Source organism: Hordeum vulgare, chromosome 5H (assembly GCF_904849725.1).
Source record: "Hordeum vulgare subsp. vulgare chromosome 5H, MorexV3_pseudomolecules_assembly, whole genome shotgun sequence".
Taxonomy (NCBI): domain Eukaryota; kingdom Viridiplantae; phylum Streptophyta; class Magnoliopsida; order Poales; family Poaceae; genus Hordeum; species Hordeum vulgare.
In genome coordinates this window covers 226,964,600-226,988,740 of record NC_058522.1, presented here as the reverse complement: position 1 = coordinate 226,988,740, position 24,141 = coordinate 226,964,600, and positions in this window count along the sequence as shown.

Below are 24,141 nucleotides of genomic sequence, written 5' to 3'. Positions count from 1 at the left end.
GGTAAGCACCTGAATAAAATCTTTCCCTTGACAACACTAAACAAAGAGTGTATCCATTTGTACATGATACGTCTCCAACGTATCAATAATTTTTTATTGTTCCATGTTGTTATATTACCATTCTTGGATATTTTATGATAATATTATAGCAACTTTATATCATTTTTTCGCACTAACCTATTGACATAGTGCCTAGTGCCAGTTGTTATTTTTCCTTCATGGAAAATGCATATAAGATGAGGTCCAATTGCCATGAAACTTCACGGTGAGTTTTTGGATCAAAAGGAAACTTTGGAACCAAGAATGAGCAGTACACGAGGCACAGGGGGGCACTAGACATCACGACACGCTAGGGGCCCCTCGCGCGGCCTGGTGTCTAGTGGGGCCCTCAGGAACCTTCTCCACCGACTCTGAGTTCTATAAATACCCCAATATTCTGCAACCCCTAGAGGAGTCGACGAAAAATCATTTTAGCCACCGCAATTTCCAGAACCAAGAAATCCAATCTAGAACCCGTTTCAGAGAGGAACACGATCACGGAGGGGTTCACCAACCTCATTGGTGATCCCCCAATGATGCGTGAGTAGTTCATATCAGACCTACGGGTCCGTACGTAGTAGCTAGATGGGTTTCTATTTCGTTTTGTTTCTTCATACAATGGTCTCTTGGTGATCCATATGATGTAACTCTTTCTTTTGCGGTGTGTTTGTTGGGATCCGATGAATTGTGAGTTTATGATCAGATCTATAAAAACATATACATCCTTGATTATTATAGCTTCGTATTTCTTCTCCGATATTTGGTTTTTGTCTGGCCAACTTGATCTTTTATCTTGCAATGGCAAGAGGTGCTTTCTGATGGGTTCGATCTTGCGGTTCTCAACCTAAGTGACAGAAAGAGACATGACACGCATGTATCATTGCTATCAAGGACAAAATGATGGGGTCTATTCGTACATGAATAGATCTTTACTACATCATGTCATTGTTCTTAAGGCATTACTCCGTTTATCCATGAACTCAATACACTAGATGCATGCTAGATAGCGGTCGATGTGTGGATTAATAGACGTAGATGCTGGTAAAAGTCGGTCTACTTACCTTGACGTGAGGCCTATATACCTCATGATTTTCTTGAATTTTGGCATAATTATTTGCTCTTCTATCAATTTCCCAATAGTAATTTGTCTACCCACCATTTGTTGTTTCTCGAGACAAGCCACTAGTGAAACCTACGGACCCTGGGTATACTTCACATCATCTATTTCCAATCTCTACTTTTTTATTTTCTTTTCTACTTTCTTTTCTCTTTTGTTTTCCGATCTATATTATCAAAAAAGCAAAAATACCTTGTCGTGTTCTATTTTCTATCACTCTTATTTGCATCTATCAATCTATCCTTACTTCACCCACGAGGGATTGATAACCCCTCCATGTGTTGGGTTGCCAGGATTTGCTATTTGTGTGCAGGTGGTGCTTACATAGTCTTGTGGATCTTCCTACTGGATTGATATGTTGGTTTCTTAGCTGAGGGAAATACTTGTCGTCGCTGTTCTACATCACCCTTTAAGCTTGGAGGGAAATGAACGCATGTGCGTGACGAAGCAAGATTTCTGGCGTTGTTGTAGGGGAAGATCTATAAGGTTCCTACACAGAAATCATATCTCCTTGCAATTACGTTATTTTCCATTTGCCTCTCGATTTCCTCTCCCACACTTCACAAAATTTTCCTTTTCATTTGCCTTCTTTCCATTCGCCTTTTTCTTGCTTGCTTGCTTCTATTGCCTTCATGTCAACACTGGAAAACAGAAAAGTAAACAAAAAAGCGAAGACATACGGATCCTCAGCCACTTGCTAGTATTTTCGAATGATCTAATTATCTTGAACTAATTTCTAGTGAGTTGAGCGCTCTTGATTATTTTTGTGAAGTTTTGCTTGAAAATCGTGAATCTGAATGTTGTTATGAAGTGATTTATAAATTGATTCATGATGCCTCCTTGAATGAAAATCATGATTGTAACGTTGTTGTTATAAATTCTATTAATGTCAATCGTGCTAATAATATGCAAAACTACAAGCTTGGGGATGGCAATTTTTTCATGTCCACTACTCATTGTAATTATCATGACTAGGGTGATGGTTCTTATGATCTTGAAAATTTATTTAATGTCGCATCACTGACCCCTTAAGCAAGTTAGCTTTGTGATCAAGTTATCTTTGCATTGCATCTAGGAAATTTTCAACAAGAATAAAGTAAGTGGTGAAGGAAAACTCAAAACCCTAGCCACTTCTTAAAATAAAGGAAATTTCAAACTAGTTAAAATCAATGAACCGAAAATGGCTTCAAGAAAAGTTCAACTTTTCTAATAATTCTTGGAAACAAATAAGAAATAAAGGAAACCATTTATTTTATACTCTTGGCAATTTAAATAAATGCAAAAGCTACTGGTTTCAAGTTTAAAATTTGAAATCAGAAACTTTAAGCTTTCAAAAAGGTTGAAAACTTTAGGAATGGTTGGAAATATTCCAACAAATATTCTGGGGTGTTCAGCATAGTTGTTACAAACTATTTGGGAGCTGAAATAAATAGTAAATCAAAGTCAATGAAATAGCAAAACAGAAAAGAAAAGAGAAAGGAAAAAAACGGAAAAACCTTACCTGTCGCCGGCCCAGCCCACCAGGGGCTCCCTGGTCATCTTCCTCCTCCTGCCAGTAGGCAGGGGAGAAGATGAGCACGGCGGCCGAGCCCGGCCACCTCCTGCCTGCCTGCCCGCTGCTGGAGGCCTCCAGGAGCGCCAGCACGACGCCTGCGCCTTCTTATCCTCCTCCCCGCGGCTCTATCCTCTCCCTAAGCTCGATCCCCTTTCCCCCTCTCGGATCTCCCCCCCCCCCCCCGAAGCTTCGATCGTCGTCGATCCGTCGTCTCCCGGTCCTCCCCGACCCTGCCGGCAGCCTCACAAGATCTGCCATGAGCCCCTCTTCCTGTTCCCCCTCTTCCCGAGGCTTTCCCCCTCCGTTAACCACGTTAGCCGCCGGAGCCCGAAGGACCTCGTCGTCGGCCATGTCATTGTCGTCGTTGTGGTACTCAGCTCGCGAGGCCGAGCTCAGGAATGAGCTCCTCGAGCTCTTTAGATGGCGTAGGGCCTCTCTCCCAGCTCGCTAGTCGCCTGCATCGACACCCCCGTCGATGCCCGAGCCGCAGCCGCCGCTGACCTCGTCGCCGGCGTGGATTCCGGTGACCATCGGGTCCAGCTCCACTCCCTTTAGATGCGGCGTTTCACTAGCTGCCCGTAGCTCTATTCTGCGCCCAAAACCGACGGCCGTTGCACCGTTTAGCTCTCTCCGGTGAGCCCTCCACCGCGCCCGTGGTCGCCGCCGGCCATATACCGGTGGGGGCCGACGTGGCCAGCCGAACCCAGAAGTTTAAAGCCTAAACACTCACTGACAGTGGGCCCAAGGCCAAGTCAAACCCACTTAGGGCTGGTCAGGGCGGGATTACCCCCTGAGATGCTGACCAGTGGGCCCCCCCTGTCAGGTTTGACTTGAACAGGTCAGTTGACCCGCAGATGTCAGGCTGACGCAATAAAGGGGTTTTCGAGTATAAAAATAATTCTAGAAATGTTTAAAACTTCTAAAATTCATAGAAATTAATCTGTAACTCCAATGAAAATAATTTATATACGAAAAAGTATCAGAAAAATTCAAGGAATATGAATATGTCATTTCCCAAACATGTAGATTAATGAATAAGTTAATTCTTATAAATACTTTGTAGATCGAATTTGGAAAATATTTAAATTTCACTATAAATGACATGATCAAACACTGTCCTAACTACAAACCAGCAACCTAACATGTCATCCCATGCATGTTAACATCAAGTCGATCTGAGCATCAGGTCGAATCAATTAAAATGGTATGCGAGAATACCTTGTTTGAAGTGGTATTTGAACTTGATTCGAATCAACTTCAAACCTAATACATGATAGCTATAATAATTTACCATCTTGCATTCTCATGCCATGCTCATGCATCATCTTGATTGCATATGTTTGATATTGGTTGTTGTCATTCCTTTCGGTAGGCTCCGCTCCCCCGGATTCCACCGAATATCCGTCTAACGGATATTGTCACTCCTTTGAGCAACAAGGCAAGCAACAATTTTTGATCATCCCGATAAATCCCATGTTCTTGCTCCTGCACTTATTTATTGCATTAGGATCAAATGCTTCAAATGCTTTTGCCACGTTAGTTGAACCCACTTCCTTTGCATGACCTATCCTTGTCACAGTAAATAGCTGAACCTTGCAACCTAGCATACCTGTAGTTGCTTGAGCCATGATGTGCCTTATCCTGCTATGCATGCTATGCTTAGAGTTGTGTATGGTCTGTCATCTGGGAGATGAACAGAATTGTGAGAATGTGTTCGATAAGCAAAGGTTGTGTGTTGAACTTGATTTGGTAAAGGTACCGGTGAAAGGCTGTGTAGGAGTACATGGCGGGTTGTTTCATTGGAACCGTCTATAGGAACTGAGTTCCGTGTATGTAATCCAAGACGAGATACTACCACATGCTGGTCCCTGAAATATGACCCCGCTCCACTTATTAATCGCTTAGTACTCGGTCCAGGAGTTGCAAGTAGTTTCTGGTGTTTATAGTCATGCTGGAGGCCGTGCATGATGCTGACCTGAGAGGTGGGCTGTGATGCGGTAGGCAGTGGCACGGTGTACCAAGTGGCACCCGGATGGTGGGCTTGGGAACCCTGCGCACATCGTTTGGGGCCGTGACAGAAACCTCAGCCGGACTTCCGTACGGGTTACTCTCAGATAGGCGATAAACCTGGACTAGGTACTAGTGTGGTTAACGGTCGTGGCCGACTCCCTCGCTGGGCTTCCGCTTGAAGGTTGCCGAGGTGCATGACGTGCACATGGCGATAAGTGGTTAGAGCGTGTGTGACGAAGTACACCCCTGCAGGGTTATAATCTATTCGAATAGCCGCGTCCGCGGATATGGACTACTTGGAGACATATGTTGTTCATAGATAACTTCAATGGCTACTCATAAAATTGTCAAGATAAGCGTGAGTGTCGTGGACGGCATTTCCGTATGGAGATGGAATGATTCCAAGATGAAGTATTGTTGTGGTGTTAGTGGACTCGTGTGCGAGGAATCAAGTTGTCAAAATTATTTAAAAATGCAAGTTGCCTAGCCACGAGTCAAATGCTGGTTTCCGCATGAAACCCCACCATACCTTATTGATACATTGCATGAGTAGTTAGTTACCCTAAAGTCTTGCTGAGTACCTCCGTACTCATGTTTGCTTAATAAATGTTGCAGAGGTTGCTAATGACCCTAATGGAGGGTTGTTCATAGACATCGACGACGACGAGTAGCTGGTGTCCCAGCTACGATCTGGCCCTAGGTTGGGTCTGTAGTATAGTCAGGCCATGTGCCTTCTAGTTGCACCTGTCTGTACTCAGACAGTTTTAAACACTTCCGCTGGCTTCTAACTGAATGACTGCTATTATGGGTCGTTAGACCCTTACTGTGTAATATTATGTGTGTGGCTCTTCTGAGCCTCTTAAATAAAGCTTGTATGTTTATGGTTATGTTGTGATGCCATCGATGTATCTATACATATCGGTATGCCATGCGTATGGGTGTCGTACTTGATATGTATGTGGTTCGATTACCTAGCCGTGAACTTTAGTAGCACTCCTTACAGGGAAATGCCCCTTTGTGATCCAACGAGCCATGGTAGCTCGCTACTGCTCCGGACACATTGGTTGACCGGCATGTGTCCTTCTTAGCTGCTGTGTCTATCCCCTTTGGGGAAATGTCACGCGATGTAATGGAGTCCTTGTCGCTTGCTACGACTCGTCTATGACTGCTTTGTTGGGTCATGTATGCCTGTCCCTGTGCGGTACTACCACTTTGGTTTATGACTAGACTTGTCGATCCGGGTTCTTTGACATTGGAATGCTAGCGACACAATTGCATACGTGAGTCAAAAGGCGCAAACGGTGCCGGCTAAGGTAAGGCTGCAGCCGTGGGGTTAACCCTGCGTGAGACCGCAAAGGGATGCGATGTGTTACAGGCTGGATTCCTATGGCTTAGGATCGGGGTCCCGACAGCGTTGGTATCAGAGCATGACTGACTGTAGGATTACTAAGCCAAACTGGTCGAAGTTGAGTCTAGAATTGCTTTAGTTATATATAAGGGAATTGTTTGTGGAAGGGAACGTAAGACTCTTGTTCTCTTCTCAAGTTATTCTATTCTGGTCATCCTTGTCTTTTCTGCGGGAATTAAGGACTAGGTCACTCATCTTCTTCTTGGCTCGTGTTTTTGATCGGTAGATTATAAGACAACGGGTCAAGAGTTATATTGGGTTTCTTTTATCCCTAGGGAAAAGGAAGTAAGTTGATGATCAGAGAATTAACTTGATAGTTGAGTGGTTACGCTATTCCATTTTGGGTTGTCTCAAAATTTGATTTTGAGCATTTACAGTCGTTATGCTGCCCAATTTTGCATTCGGAGCTTTAATGCTTTTGCATTACTCTCTATTTACAGATGCCTGGCCGTCCTTCTCGTCAGGTGGTACATCTGACCAGGTGCATTGCTGTACCGGGTCATACGGCCATGCTGGTCAGGGTGATGTCGGTGTGCGGTTACCGCTGGTACCCCGAGTACACAGTGGAGGAACAGTACCGAGACTTCAACCAAAGCCAGTATATCTGCACTGTTAGGGTATTTCCAGACTACCCTGGAGCAGAGAAGCCAATCCATTGGTCCTATGGGTTGGGAGTCACTGTTGACATGGCAGTACAAGATGCTGCTTATTCAATGCTGACCATTATGAGGGCGAGACATGCACTGGTGCAGAATTCAGAGTTCTGCTTTGTTCTGTCCTCTCAGTCTGGTGAAGAGGGATACCTCAGCGGAGTCTATTTTGATTCTTCTATGGAGGATCCACTACTGCAGTCCACTGTTGAGATGCTAGAGAACAGAGACAGGGATGCTCGTGCTCTCCGCATGGAGCTTTATGCTACCCGTGCCCGTCTATGGACGACTTTGACACAGCTGGCACCGGTAGTCCAGACAGGGTACAGAGACATGGAGATGCTGAACCCTGTTAGGACCCATCTTCCGGCCCACATTGACTGGCCAGTTATAGGAGGAGTCGCCCCTCTTCGGGGACCCCTCTTACCACCATTCAGGGGACCAAGGCCAGTTATGGATCCCAGGGATCTCAGGCTAGGGTGTTTCCTGATCCGCAGGTTGAGCTTCCAGGTCAGGGAGGTAATCTCTATGAGATGTTCTATGCGGATGCCTGAGCTGTGAGTGGAAGAATAGTATGGTAGTAGCCGTACGTTCACAGTCCTGCGTGACTTGTGAAGTATGCCTGTGATGTGAAATGAATTCCGGAGGCCTAGATAAATAATGTATAGGAAGCTTGTAAGCCTCTGATGAGTAGTTTCATAATTTTAGTAGTTTGCTCTTCGAGTAAGTTTGTACTGAACTATGTAAGGGTGTGTATGAACCATGGTGTATATATAGTAGTTGCTTGTTACCATGTTGTTCGGATATTTATTTCTGCATTCCGTGTGTTCAGTACATTCTTAATCCATAGCTAGTATTGATATGGTAATGGTCTAAGCTGTGAGTTTGTTTGTCAGGATGGTGTTCACCAGGTTGAACCGTGCCCTTGCTCATGAGCAAGGCGAGGGTAGTCAAGCGTCGCAGGAAGACCTGCCTCACCCGCCCTCTCTGACGGAAGTTATGCTAGAGGCAAACAGAAACAAAAGGGAGACCAACCGACTGTTAGAGCGTCTTGAGCATAATACGGCTAGCCAGCCTAGCAATGCTGCAGTGTCCCTCAACGACTTTGTGAAGCTGAATCCTCCAAAGTTTCATCATTCCGTCGATCCCCTCGACGCTGATGACTGGCTGTGCAGCATCTCACGCAAGATTCGCTCTGCGAATGTTTCTAAGGCCGACAAGGTGACCTTTGCGGCGTATTTCCTGGAAGGACCCGCCAATCTGTGGTGGGAGAACTTTGAAGCTATGCGTCCCGCTGAACCAGCAGCCACATGGGCAGACTTCAGTGCAGCCTTTCGTCTGCACCATATTCCAGAGGGCGTGATGGACAGAAAGAGAGAGGAGTTCTGTGCCTTCACTCAGGGCAAGTTGACCGTGGATGCCTATAGCCGCGAGTTCGGTAACCTCGCCTGCTATGCAACAGAGGAGGTGTCTACTGACGCCAAGAAGCAAGCAAGATTCTGTAAGGGTCTGAGCACTGAGCTTTGTCGTTATCTGCGCCTCCCCGAGTGTGCAAGCTTTCAAGCCCTGGTCTACATGGCGATCAGTGCCGAGACTGGTCATACTGACTTTGAAGCCACAAGGAAGCACTTCGGTGACTTTGGCTCATCTTCTGGTTCCGTGTTTCCCAAACGCAGGTTGTGGGTTCCGAACAGTTCTCTGCCACCAAGATACACTCCGAGGCCATCCTACGTGGCGCCTCAGACGAATCAGACCAACCCTCCAACAAAAACTTATGGTGGTCCAGCTAGCAATGCTGCACCACGTGCCAACCAAGTGATATGCTACAAGTGTGGAGAACCAGGGCACTATTCCCGTGAGTGTCCTCAAAATGTGGGTGCCAAGCAACCCGGAAAGTCCGTCAGGCAAGGCAAGTCGGGCAAAGCTTACTATGTGAAGCCAACTCCTGCACGTGGTCGTGTGAACTATGTATCATCAGAAGAAGCTACAGAGGATCCCGACGTCATACTGGGTACGCTTCTTGTTAATCATCACCCAACATCTGTTCTCTTTGACTCTGGGTCTTCTCATTCTTTCATTTCAGAAAGTTATGCACAGTTGCATAACATGTCTTTTTGTGATATGCCAATTCCATTGGTTGTCCAAACTCCTCGTAGTAAATGGCAAACCTCTAGGATAACCTATGACAATGAAATTCTAGTAGACAGGCTAGTTTTTCTAGCCTCATTGATAGCCTTGAAATCTTCGGATATTAATATCATCTTGGATATGGACTGGATGTCAACTCACTATGCCAAGATTGATACTCATTCTAGAAATGTTCAGCTTACCCATCCCTCGGGTGAGATAGTAAATGTCTCTACTCGACTTGCCAAATGCCAACTCTATTCCTTAAATGCGAACCCTCTTCCGGAACTTGAAGACATTCCGGTAGTCCGTGACTTTCCGGATGTCTTTCTAGAGGAACTGCCAGGAATTCCACCTGACAGAGATGTAGAGTTTGTGATAGATCTTGTTCCGGGAACTATCCCAATAGCCAGAAGACCATATAAGATGGCACCCCTCGAGCTAGCCGAACTTAAGAAGCAACTAGATGAGGCCTTGAATAAAGGTTTAATTCGTCCTAGCTCTTCTCCTTGGGCTTGCCCCGTCCTATTCGTCAAGAAGAAAGACGGAACGGATCGGATGGTTGTAGATTACCGACGAGTTAATCTGGTCACCATAAAGAACAAGTATCCGCTCCCCAGGATCAACGATCTGTACGATCAGCTCGCTGGGTCCTCAGTCTTCTCCAAAATGGATTTAGGGTTGGGATACCATCAAATCAAGATCAAGAACGGGGACATTCCAAAAACGGCTTTTGTTACTCATTATGGCCAATACGAGTACACCGTCATGTCCTTCGGTTTAACCAATGCCCCAGCCACCTTCTCTCGTTTGATGAATTCAATCTTCATGGAGTATTTGGATAAATTCGTCGTGGTATACCTCGATGATATTCTTATCTACTCAAAGAACGAACAAGAACATGCCGAGCATCTAAGGCTGGTATTGATGAAACTTCGAGAGCATCGCCTTTATGCCAAGTTTTCAAAATGTGAATTTTGGTTACCAGAAGTGACCTATCTAGGTCACGTAATCTCTAGTAAGGGTATTGTTGTCAATCCTGAGAGAGTTCAAGCTGTCCTTGATTGGACTCAACCTGAATCGGTTAAGCAAGTTAGGAGTTTTCTTGGTCTAGCGAGCTATTGTCGCCGCTTTGTCGAGAATTTCTCCAAGGTTGCAAAGCCTCTAACTGAACTCCTCAAGAAGGATAAAAGTTTCGAGTGGACACCACAGTGTGAGCATAGCTTTCAGGAACTGAAAAGACGCCCGACTTCCGCACCTGTGTTGCTACCACCAGATTTTTCTAAGGACTTTGTTATCTATTGCGACGCCTCGCGACAAGGATTAGGTTGCCTTCTCATGCAAGATCGTCATGTGATCGCATACGCATCTCGATAGTTGCGTCCACATGAGGATAATTATCCCACACACAACCTTGAGCTTGCAGCTGTGGTCCATGCACTAAAAACCTGGCGACATTACCTTCTGGGTAATCATTGCGAAATATTCACTGATCACCAAAGTCTGAAATATATCTTCACCCAGCCGGATTTGAATCTCAGGCAAAGACGGTGGGTTGAGTTGATCTCGGATTACGACTTAGGGATAACTTACACCCCGGGAAAGGCCAATGTTATGGCCGATGCACTAAGTCGTAAATCTTATTGTAACAATTTGATGCTACAACAAGGTCAACCACATCTCTATGAGGACTTTCAGAAGTTGAATCTTCATATTGTTCCTCAAGGATTCCTTTCTACCCTGGTGGCGAAGCCTACCCTTAAGGATCAAATTATAGCTGGCCAAAAGCGTGACAAGGGTATATCACGGATCAAGGAGAATATTTTTAGCGGAAACGCTAAAGAATTTTCCATGAACGATCAAGGTGTTGTGTTCTTCCAGAATCGTCTAGTGGTTCCTAAGAACCCACATCTAAGGCAGTTAATCCTTAAGGAGGCCCATGATTCTCCTCTCACCATTCATCCCGGTAGTACTAAGATGTATCAGGACCTACGCCTGAGGTTCTGGTGGACTAGGATGAAGAGAGAAATTGCTGAGTTCGTTGCTAACTACGACGTTTGTCGTCGAGTTAAGGCAGAACATCAAAGGCCTGCTGGCACCCTTCAACCTCTAGCTATTCCTGAATGGAAATGGGATAAAGTTACCATGGATTTCATTACCGGATTTCCCGAGACCAAGAAAGGAAATAATGCTATCTTTGTGGTCATTGACCGTCTTTCCAAAGTGGCTCAGTTTCTTCCCGTTCGTGAGAGTATAACAGGTAGCCAGCTAGCAGAGTTATATATATCTCGAATAGTGTCTCTTCATGGTGTTCCCCTGGAGATTAACTCGGACCGTGGGAGTATCTTTACTTCTCGCTTCTGGGAAAGTTTTCAGAATGCCATGGGACTCACTTGTCTTTTAGCACTGCTTTCCATCCCCAATCAAGTGGTCAAGTAGAAAGAGTGAATCAAATCCTAGAAGATATGCTCCGAGCTTGTGTTATATCGTTCGGTATGAATTGGGAGAAGTGCCTTCCATTCGCCAAATTCGCTTATAACAATAGTTATCAATCAAGCTTGCGCAAAGCTCCTTTTGAAGTTCTCTATGGACGAAGATGTCGAACACCTCTTAATTGGTCAGAAACCGGAGAGAGGCAACTCTTTGGCCCGAAAAGGATCCAAGATGCAAGATAGCAGGTTCTCATTATTCGTGAAAAGTTGAAAACAGCCCAGTCTCGTCAAAAGAGCCAATCTGATCGTCATCATAAGGCTGTGACCTTTGAAGTTGACGAGAAGGCTTACCTTCGGGTTACACCTTTGAAGTGTACCCATCGATTCGGTATCAAGGGCGAGTTGGCTCCTCGTTACATTGGTCCTTTTCGCATTCTTGCCAAACGAGGAGAAGTTGCCTACCAGTTGGAACTTCCTCCGCATCTTTCCAAGGTTCATGATGTCTTCCACGTCTCGCAACTCAGGCGTTGCTTTTCGGATCCTATCCGTGAAGTGGACCACGAAACGCTTGATCTCCAAGATAACCTTTCATACCGAGAATACCCCGTGCGTATTCTTGATCAAGCTGAGCGTACCACTCGACGTCGAAACCTCAAGTTTCTTAAAGTTCAATGGTCAAATCATTCTGAAAAGGAGGCAACTTGGGATAGAGAGGATCGTCTCCGACTTGAGTACCCTGCGTTATTCCCGACGACTTCTAAATCTCGGGACAAGATTCTTTTGAGTGGGGGTGAGTTGTCACATCCCTGACACCTTAAGCAAGTTAGCTTTGTGCTCATGTTTTCTTTGCATTGCATCTAGGAAATTTTCAACAAGAATAAAGTAAGTGGTGAAGGAAAACTCAAAACCCTAGCCACTTCTTAAAATAAAGGAAATTTCAAACTAGTTAAAATCAATGAACCCAAAATGGCCTCAAGAAAAGTTCAACTTTTCTGATAATTCTTGGAAACAAATAAGAAATAAAGGAAACCATTTATTTTATACTCTTGGCATTTTAAATAAATGCAAAAGCTACTGGTTTCAAGTTTTAAATTTGAAATCAGAAACTTTAAGCTTTCAAAAATGTTGAAAACTTTAGGAATGGTTGGAAATATTCCAACAAATATTCTGGGGTGTTCAACATAGTTGTTACAAACTATTTGGGAGCTGAAATAAATAGTAAATCAAATTCAATGAAATAGCAAAACAAAAACAAAACAGAAAAGAAAAGAGAAAGGAAAAAAAGGAAAAACCTTACCTGTCGCTGGCCCAGCCCACCAGGGGCTCCCCGGTCATCTTCCTCCTCCTGCTAGTAGGCACGGGAGAAGATGAGCACGGCGGCCGAGCCCGGCCACCTCCTGCCTGCTTGCCCGCTGCTGGAGGCCTCCAGGAGCGCCAGCACGACGCCAGCGCCTTCTTATCCTCCTCCTCGCGGCTCTATCCTCTCCCCTAAGCTCGATCCCCTTTCCCCCTCTCGGATCTCTCTCCCCTCCCCCCCCCCCGAAGCTCCAGTCGCCGTCGATCCGTCGTCTCCCGGTCCTCCCCGACCCTGCCGGCAGCCTCACAAGATCCGGCGTGAGCTCCTCTTCCCGTTCCCCCTCTTCCCGAGGCTTTCCCCCTCCGTTAACCATGTTAGCCGCCGGAGCCCGAAGGACCTCGTCGCCGGCCATGTCATTGCCGTCGTTCTGGTACTCGGCTCGCGAGGCCGAGTTCAGGAATGAGCTCCTTGAGCTATGTAGATGGCGTAGGGCCTCTCTCCCAGCTCGCTAGTCCCCTGCAGTGGCACCCCCGTCGATGCCCGAGCCGCAGCCGCCGCTGACCTCGTCGCCGACGTGGATTCCGGTGAACATCGGGTCCAGCTCCACTCCCTTTAGATGCGGCGTTTCACTAGTTGCCCGTAGCTCTATTCTGCGCCCAAAACCGACGGCCGTAGCGCCGTTTAGCTCTCTCCGGCGAGCCCTCCACCGCGCCCGTGGTCGCCGCCGGCCATATTCCGGTTGGGGCCGACGTGGCGAGCCTAACCCAGAAGTTTAAAGCCTAAACACTCACTGACAGTGGGCCCAAGGCCAAGTCAAACCCACTTAGGGGTTGGTCAGCGCGGGATTAGCCCCTGAGACGCTGACCAGTGGGCCCCCCTATTAGGTTTGACCTGAACAGGTCAGTTGACCTGCTGATGTCAGGCTAACGCAATAAAGGGGTTTTCGAGTATAAAAATAATTCCAGAAATGTTTAAAACTTCTAAAATTCATAGAAATTAATCTGTAACTCCAATGAAAATAATTCATATATGAAAAAGTATCAGAAAAATTTAAGGAATCTGAATATGTCATTTTCAAACATGTTTGAAAATGTTACAGAACCCAAACATGTAGATTAATGAATAAGTTAATTATTATAAATACTTTGTAGATGGAATTTGGAAAATATTTAAATTTCACTATAAATGACATGATCAAACACTGTCCTAACTACAAACCAGCAACCTAACATGTCATCCCATGCATGTTAACATCAAGTCGATCTGAGCAATAGGTCGAATCAATTAAAATGGTATCCGAGAATACCTCATTTGAAGTGGTATTTGAACTTGATTCGAATCAACTTCAAACCTAATACATGATAGCTATAATAATTTACCATCTTGCATTCTCATGCCATGCTCATGCATCATCTTCATAGCATATGTTTGATATTGGTTGTTGTCATTCCTTTCGGTAGGCTCCGCTCCCCTGGATTCCACCGAATATCCGTCTGACGGATATTGTCACTCCTCTGAGCAACAAGGCAAGCAACAATTTTTTATCATCCCGATAAATCCCATGTTCTTGCTCCTGCACTTATTTATTGCATTAGGATCAAATGCTTCAAATGCTTTTGCCACGTTAGTTGAACCCACTTCCTTTGCATGACCTATCCTTGTCACAGTAAATAGCTGAACCTTGCAACCTAGCATACCTGTAGTTGCTTGAGCCATGATGTGCCTTATCCTGCTATGCATGCTATGCTTAGAGTTGTGTATGGTCTGTCATCTGGGAGATGAACAGAATTGTGAGAATGTGTTCGATAAGCAAAGGTTGTGTGTTGAACTTGATTTGGTAAAGGTACCGGTGAAAGGCTGTGTAGGAGTACATGGCGGGTTGTTTCATTGGAACCGTCTATAGGAACTAAGTTCCGTGTATGTAATCCAAGACGAGATACTACCACATGCTGGGCCCTGAAATATGACCCCGCTCCACTTATTAATCGCTTAGTACTCGGTCCAGGAGTTGCAAGTAGTTTCTGGTGTTTATAGTCATGCTGGAGGCCGTGCATGATGCTGACCTGAGAGGTGGGCTGTGATGCGGTAGGCAGTGGCACGGTGTACCAAGTGGCACCCGGATGGTGGGCTTCGGAACCCTGCGCACATTGTTTGGGGCCGTGACGGAAACCTCGGCCGGACTTCCGTACGGGTTACTCTCAGATAGGCGATAAACCTGGACTAGGTACTAGTGTGGTTAACGGTCGTGGCCGACTCCCTCGCTGGGCTTCCGCTTGAAGGTTGCCGAGGTGCATGACGTGCACATGGCGATAAGTGGTTAGAGCGTGTGTGACGAAGTACACCCTTGCAGGGTTATAATCTATTCGAATAGCCGCGTCCGCGGATATGGACTACTTGGAGACATATGTTGTTCATAGATAACTTCAATGGCTACTCATAAAATTGTCAAGATAAGCGTGAGTGTCGTGGACGGCATTTCCGTATGGAGACAGAATGATTCCAAGATGAAGTATTGTTGTGGTGTTAGTGGACTCGTGTGCGAGGAATCAAGTTGTCAAAATTATTGAAAAATGCAAGTTGTCTAGCCACGAGTCAAATGCTGGCTTTCCGCATGAAACCCCACCATACCTTATTGATACATTGCATGAGTAGTTGGGCCAGCTACGATCTGGCCCTAGGTTGGGTTTGTAGTATAGTCAGGCCATGTGCCTTCTAGTTGCACCTGTCTGTACTCAGACAGTTTTAAACACTTCCACAGGCTTGTAACTGAATGACTGCTATTATGGGTCGTGAGAACCTTACTGTGTAATATTATGTGTGTGGCTCTTGTGAGCCTCTTAAATAAATCTTGTATGTTTATGGTTATGTTGTGATGCCATCGATGTATCTATACATATCGGTATGCCATGCGTACGGGTGTCGTACTTGATATGTATGGGGTTCGATTACCTAGCCGTGAACTTTAGTAGCACTCCTTACAGCGAAATGCCCCTTTGTGATCCAACGAGCCATGGTAGCTCGCTACTGCTCCGGACACATTGGTTGACCGGCATGTGTCCTTCTTAGCTGCTGTGTCTATCCCCTTTGGGGAAATGTCACGCGATGTAATGGAGTCCTTGTAGCTTGCTACGACTCGTCTACATTCGCTGGTGACCGACACCTGCTTTGTTGGGTCATGTATGCCTGTCCCTGTGCGGTACTGCCACTTTGGTTTATGACTAGACTTGTCGATCCGGGTTCTTTGACATTGGAATGCTAGCGACACAATTGCATAGTGAGTCAAAAGACGCAAACGGTCCCGGCTAAGGTAAGGCTGCAGCCGTGGGGTTAACCGTGTGTGAGAGCTTATTAACTTATCTTTGCAGGAGAGTGTGGCGGTAATAGGGATGCCCAGTCCCAAAAAGAAAAAAAATGTGGTCAAATGAGAAATTCCTTAGGAAGTGTTTGTATGGACGGTACCCGTGGATAGGGCTAGCCGTGGAATGTGAAAGAATGGTGGAAAAAGGAATAAACTTTATTTTTAGTTTGGGAACTGCCTATAATTTGTTTAGCATGGAGGATATTGTAAACCCTTAGTCTTTCTCTTTGAAAGGAAAATCATTCCACAAATCTGGCACCTCTAGAAATACGTGCTTCCCTCTACGAAGGGCCTATCTATTTACTTTATGCAATTTTTATTTTTTGAGTCTCTGCCTTCTCTTATAAGGCACCAACTAAGGAACACCATTATCACACTTGAGCATTGGATGTAGTTAATATTTGAGTGTGTTGCATGAATGGATCAATGATAGAGCAAGATGGGCTAGGGATAACGTTCTTTAGCGTTGATATTACGAAAAACTTGGTTACTTGTTGATATGCTTGAGTATTGAATTTTTAATGTCAAATTATAGACTATTGCATTGCATCATCTATAAGTTCATATGTCCATACTGAAAGAAAAACAATATGATAAACATGTGAGGCAGCATTCCACATAATTTTTTTGTTTTTATCATTTACCTATTCGAGAACGAGCTAGAATTAAGCTTGGGGATGCTGATACGTCTCCAATTTATCTATTATATTTGGTTGTTCCATGTTATTATATTATCATTCTTGGATGTTTTATGATCATTTTATAGCAACTTTATATCATTTTTTGGGACTAACCTCTTAACATAGTGCCTAGAACGAGTTCATGTTTTTGCTATATTTTTCCTTCGCAGAAAATACATATCACATGATGTCCTATTGCACGAAACTTTACGAAGATTGTTCTAGACTAGAAGGAAACTTGGGAACCAAGAATGAGCAGCTGAGGAAGTCCAGGGGGGCCACTAGACATCAGGGCATGCCACAGGCCCCTGGCACGGCCTGGTGTCTAGTGGGGCCCACAGGAACCTTCTCCACCACTTTTGAGCTCTATAAATACCCCAATATTCAGCAAACCCTAGAGGAGTCGACGAAAAATCGCTTCAGCCGCCGCAAGTTCTAGAGCGAGTAATCCAATCTAGAGCCCGTTCCGGAGAGGAACACGGTCATGGAGGGGTTCCCCATCCTCATTGGTGCTCCTCCGATGATGCGTGAGAAGATCATATGAGACCTACGAGTCCGTTGGCATTAGCTAGACGGCTTTCTCTCTCATTTTTTTTCTCAATACAATGATCTCTTGGAGATCCATATGATGTAACTCCTTATTTTGCAGTGTGTTTGTTAGGATCTGATCGATTGTGAGTTTATGATCAGATCTATGAAAACATATTCATGCTTGATTATTATAGCCTCGTATTTCTTCTCCGATATTTGGTTTTTGTCTAGCCAACTTGATCTTTTATCTTGCAATGGGTATAGGTGCTTTCTGATGGGTTCGATCTTGCGGTGCTCAATCTCAGTGACAGAAAGAGACATGACATGCATGTATCGTTGCTATCAAGGATAAAACGACGGGGTCTATTTTTACTTGAATACATATTGTATATATCATGTCACACGCTGTGTTTTAACTCACCTAGCTTAATTAATATAGATCAAAAATTAGGACCAATTAAAAAAAATTGTGAGCGCTTGTGATGCTCAAACTAATTTATGTTTGCTTCCTTGTTTGCTTGTGTTTTAAATCACAAAACTCCCTCCTACTCTCTAGAATCATCTTCTTGCCCCAAACCTTTGCCCAATGACCATACCATGTGTATAGGACCAAAAACTATTTTTACCAAATACTATTTTGACCAAAAAGCATTTATTTAATTTAAGCTTTCAAAAACCCGTGAGTTGGGATTTGTACTACAAGTCCTCAAACCAGGGGAGTTGTTTTGCACCCAACATTTTATTTAAATCCTATTATCGAAGAGACTTCCCAAAACCACAAGATTATTATTTTAAAAGTTATTTTACTAATTTATTTAAATACATTCTTTTGAGGCCAGAAAGGGTCTTTATTGAAGAAATGTTATTTTTCCTGCTTTCAAAACATTTGAGAAAATTTAGGGAAACTCACTTGACATATATATACCATATATAAGAGTATTAATACATGGTCACGTTCAAAATATCGGACAAAACCCTTCAAAACCCTTTCTGCCTATTTTAAGCTTTCAGAATATTTGCATAGGAAATTTTCTAAATAAATCCGGGTAAATTTGTGGAATTTCACACATGATATATGTGTTGAGCTTGCCAAGTTTCATCTCAGTCCAAGTTGATTTGACCTAGCTAAATATTCCAAAACCCTCTCTATCCAGATCCAAATTTGAGCAACTCTACATTGCAAAGTGTCCCCAATTGTGCTAAAATTTGTGGACATGTGCTTATGCTCCATTAATGCAAGCACAACATGTGGTGCATCAAGGAGAACAGATGAAATTTCCAAATCCCATGAAAACCTTCTGTGCTGATTTCTAGAATTGGGAAACTTTACATTGTGAAGTTCCTCCAATTGATCCCAAACTTTTTGGGCATGCTTTAATACTCAAATAATGCCACCACACCAAGTGGTGTATTTGTGGGAATTAAATTGTATGGGTTTATCTTTAGAAAGTCATTTCTGCCTATTTCTAGGGTTTTTCAAATCTAAATTGGCAACTTTCTCCACCAAATCTCCATGCTGCTCTCTCTCCACTCCCTCATCCTCCTAGCTATCACCTGAGCCACCCGGGGCACTTCCCGTGTCCCTCTTCTCCTACCATGGCCACGAGGTCGCCGCTTCGGCCTCTCTCAAATTCGAGCAACCCTCGAGCCCTTCTCTCCTTCTAGCAACCATCGGAGCACACCAGCACCTCTACCAGCCTCCCCCTCATCCCCATTTCCTCTCTCCTCTACCATGCCACCCTACCCATGGTAACCGTCCCTACCCTCCGCCATGGCCGACCCTGAGTCCAACCAAGGACACCCTAGAGCTCAAGATCCATCCAAGGAGGAAGGGCGTGTCCTACCGAGCTCGTAGGTGCGCGGGGCCTCACCGGAGCCGGCCTGTGCCGTAGGGGCAGGCATCGGGTTGTGCTCGGGCGACCTAACCTGACTCTCCCCTTCTCCGGTGGGAGGTCGGCTGCGCCTCCGGCTAAATTCCACCTCCCCATGTGGGAGATGCATTCCGTGGAATGCGCCTTTGGTGTGTTAGCTGTGCACGCACAAATAACCTACCGGGCTGGTCTAGTAGCTATCCCTCGCCCGGTGCGTTGTTTGGGCCTTTGGGTAAATCCTTCTCTTTTTTCTATTTTTGTGAAACTTGTAAAATCCACAATAAATTCATATGAACTCCAAAATAGGTGATTAAAATTCCTGCAGATCTGTAAAATCACCACCTATCTAGGTATGTGCATTCTACATTTTCCAAGAAGATTTTATGTAGTATTAATATTCAAATACAAATTTGAATATTTGAAACTCCACCTTTGTAAATTCTTCCCGCACTCAAATCAACTCCAAATGGAGTGATTCCAAGTTACAGAGACTTAGTATGTCATGCACTATTTTTCTAGAATTAGTCAACATTTTTCTCTGCCACATTTCTGTTCCGTCAAACAAATAGCCCCTATTTCTATTTATTCGATGTTAGGAAAACCATAGGAAATTCATACCAACTCCAAATCCAGTGAAACCACTTCCTAAATATTTCTAAAATCTTGCCCTATTAAATGAGTGCCTCCACTCATTTTTAGCAGAATATTTTCTGTAGACTTCTTGTGGGGCTAGTGATGCCTCCATTTCCACCATTCAAAAATCTTTCATGATCCAAATCCCTTAGGACAACATTAGTCATTTTTTATGACCACATATGTCCTAGAGTAATAAAACTCCTATTTATAGAGCACTTTTGTTTTCTGCTTGATGTGTGGCTTACTGTGGTTGTTTCTGACGATAGTTGATGAAGTAGACGAAGTACGCGGAGGTAAATGAGAAGAATGAGAAGACCTCGAACACTTTGCGGATCCAGGTAAGCAACCCCTTGACCATGCCCAAGAATCTTTTACTTGCATATATTCTTGTTGGATCGGAGACCCCCTTGTTGGGTTGTCCCCGAAGAACACCTTGTTGAAACCTGCATTTGGCATGACCCTACCACCTATGAGGGTTGTGCATGTGGGATGTAGTTAGTTGCGAGTAATTGCTACGCAAGAAGGGATGGGAATATGCATGGTGACGATGAAGGGAATGTTTACAAAGGCTTTTCAAAAACCCCGTCGGGTGGCACTAATTCCCTAGGGTGATGGTGTTGAGATGGATGACCACTTGAGAATGAAGTGGTGTACCAAGAGAGGTTTTGTGTGTGTGGTTTCAGAAACGGGATTAGATTTAAGATTGTCGGTCATCCCAACCTTACATGTGTGACTAGGACACCCCTTATGGGACGGGGCTTTGTTGATTACTTTGGTCGATACTAGCATAGTGCCCGCACTACTAGTGGCGGCGTGACATGGTCACTCTCGTGACGGGGTCGAGACAGGTATGGCAACCATGTTGTTTTTACAGGTTCCGGGCACACCGTTGCATGACCTCATGGATGGTACAATCTAGAGCGAGGCTCTAGATTGTACATGATGAGGGATAACACAAATAAATGGACTCTTTGTTTAGTGTCTCCATGAGAAAGGCATTGTTTCGGTGCTTACCTTGGGACGGAAGTTCCCCGGGACTCGTGGGTACAGCGCACAACCTCTGCATAGTGTAAAACTATTAGAATATCCGTGTCCATGGTCAAGGACAGCTGGGTGGTGCTGCTTAAACTATGTCTCGTGGTTTCCGCATAAACCAAGTGTGTGTGGGGGGGAAAGTATGACGAATAGATGGTGACATGGAAAGACGATGCTTGAGCTAAGTGAGGTGACTTGGCATGATCGGTGGACATAAGATGTCCGACCCTCAGTTGATATTGATATCTGTAACCTGTTCACTGGGTGACCGCTATGCCTTGTGATGCTTGTCGCACGAGAATTTGATCATGCTATTGCACTAGGGAAAAATCTACTTTTCGCAAAAATAGCAAACCAATGTTATATTATGTTTCATTATTGCCTTGATCCACAACATGTGTTGCTTGATAGTACATTCTAAGTACGCATTGGCTTGCCACTGGTTATTTCATTGACCAGGTAAGAGAGAACTGGAGATGGTGAAGAATACCTTGGTGACGTTCCTCGGAGCTAAGGCGCCTCCCAGTCAGAATGCCTATAGGTTAAGGCTGATGGCATGGGTTCACGCTTTCAACCAAGATTTCCGCTATTAGTTGAGTTTGGTGTGTTGGCCTTCAAGGCCGTAACTATGTAAGACTTGACCCCAATGGTCCTTATTTGTATCAGTTGGTATGTATGGATGTAAGACTCTTGTTATGTAGTTTATGTGTCTTCGGTGAGCATTGATCTCTGGAACCAACGAGCACGCACATTCGGCGATCTCGACCTACAAGTCAGGGTCCCAATAGAACTGGTATGAGAGCCATCCTCATTGTAGGAAGCCCTTAGTTAGCACGGACGTTAGTCAGAACAAAACTGTTTTCCAAACCCTTCAAAAGTACTTGCAAAACCTCTATATTTCTCACCTCTCCTAAATATTCGAACGATGCAAAGTTTTGACCTTAGCACTCCCACCCTTGTTCCTTTAACTCTCATCTTCTGCCTTTCAAAACTTACACACAGTCGCTAGCACCCTTATGCCCATGATCACTCATGTGCGTAAAATCCTCGTGTATAATTTGGAAGGGAGCAACCTTTCCAAGCAATCACCCATGTACCTGGAAGACAAGTTTGCCAATGTTGCGACAAGATGACACCAACAGAAGCCACCTTCTCGAGAAATGAGGACGTCGAGATGGTGACACGACCTTGCCTGCGACGACCAGGACTTAAGATATGCAAGATCATGATATGCATCGCTAATAGAGAGACCATGCCATCATAGACGTTGTGTCGACCAGAAGCCACCTTCTCAAGAAATGAGGACGTCGAGATGGTGACACGACCTTGCCTGCGACGACCAGGACTTAAGATATGCAAGATCATGATATGCATCGCTAATAGAGAGACCATGCCATCATAGACGTTGTGTCGACCACCACTGGTGGATGAGAATCTCGCTATTTGGTCCGCCTCACCTTAGCGAGCAGGGAAACGGTTCTGTTCATACCCCGCTCTTGGTGTCGATATTGTCGTCAACATAACTAACTGGTTGGAACTCTATCAAGACTTGTCGATGTCATTGCATGATGGTTGTCCACTTCGAACTCTCGACGCCTTGGAAGGCAAGGAGACATTGGCAGGATTACGAGACCAAACAAGAGACCATGTCGACAATAGCCATGAGGAACCCACTTCGCCGACAGCTTGCCAGATGGGAAGTCGTCAAGGACTCATTCCAGATCAACCGAGTCGTCTCGACAAACAACAACAAGAGACATAGCAACAACATGAGAAGCCCCAGAAGACTGAGTGGACTCCTCTCCAAAGCACGAAGCAATCACGACTATTGAGTCCGAGGACCCCTAGGGTAGGATGGGTCATGAAACCCACTATGCGAAGTCGAGTCCGTGAAATGGTTCGAATGGGACCATATTGTGTGTCTCTTGTTTTACTTGTTTATGCATTCATGTATGTTGCGCTTTGCCCTAGGCAACGAGTATGCGCTACCTGCCTCATCTTGATGTTTGTGTTGGCCTTTTAGAACTTGTTTGATTGCACTTGCACTATACCACCCCTTAGGCAATCCCCTCTATGCTACTTTTCTCACTCCAACCTTTCTCGCCAGATGGAGATCAGCAAGGCAAGATGCACCAAGGATCTACCCCGAAAGACAGCTCGCCCTGAAGACTCCGACTGCAACGTACTCACCCGGACACAACCCCATAGAATTATGCTTCTCCCTCAAGATTGGAAACTCCTCTCTAGACCAGCCTAGGCCTCACAAGATTTCCCAGCTCAAACATCTGGTCAAGTTTCTAATATACAGATTGGCCAGAGCACCTGCTGAGCTCCAATTACCCCTGCTTAGCACTTGGTCCATTATGGAACAAGTGATCACAGTGAACAAGTATCCTTCATTCTTAAGCTAGAACGGGAACCTTGATGCCATAGGAAGGATTATTCCAAGTAGATACAATTTGTAGACATTGATTTATGGAGACTATAGGAGGTGTTCTGAGGTAGCTGATTCCTTCGGTGGATTACGGGGACTTTCTTGGTGATAGGTAACTTGTGGGACAAGTTGATAAAGTAGCACACCCTACGTATCCCCGGAGTAAGTTTGGATTTATTAGGACGATTATAATCATGAGCTAAATTCTTGATGGTATGCTAACCAGATCCTAAGGAGTAGTGTCACGAATTAATGATGTTACAATAGTGACTTGGAGTAACAAGTAGGATCCCATTGGACATGGGTTTTGGATTCAAGTAGATTTTTTTAACAGAGTGGCAACGATGAATGAGGCCACATGGTTCAGAGTAAATTGGATTTAGTCTGATGATCTCGATCATGATATCATGTTTCTAGGTGGGTAACAAGTAGAGGTAATTGGAGTTGTCGAATTAATTTAAGAATCTATATAGGCTTGGCCTTGGAAAATAGTTGGCCATGATATTGGAAGATGGTGGGTATACTACGACATAGTCCTTGCAATGATATGTGGATTATGAGGACTCCAGGTGATCATGTAGAACCCCATCGATATTGGATTTGTAGGAGTGATGGGTCCACTGATGATTAATAGGATTGATGGACAACTTGATTGGATTCGTAGGAAGGAAACAAGGCCTTGAATTGGTACACTACGTGTTTCCTTAACATGGGAATGCAGTACCCCGTCCAATGGATGATCTAGTTGGGATTTGTAGTGTATTAATTAAAGCTTAGCAGCTTGTATGCCTTCCCGAGGATTCTTACATAAGCATACATGTGTAACTTAGCTATAGCATACTTATGATGTTTTGGCTTAGTCCTTTTCTCAAACCTTGGAGTTGAGTAGCACAATGATGTTGGAAGTTGACTTATATGGCATGGTACCTTTTATAGCATTGGATGAGTTGGTTTGGAGGAT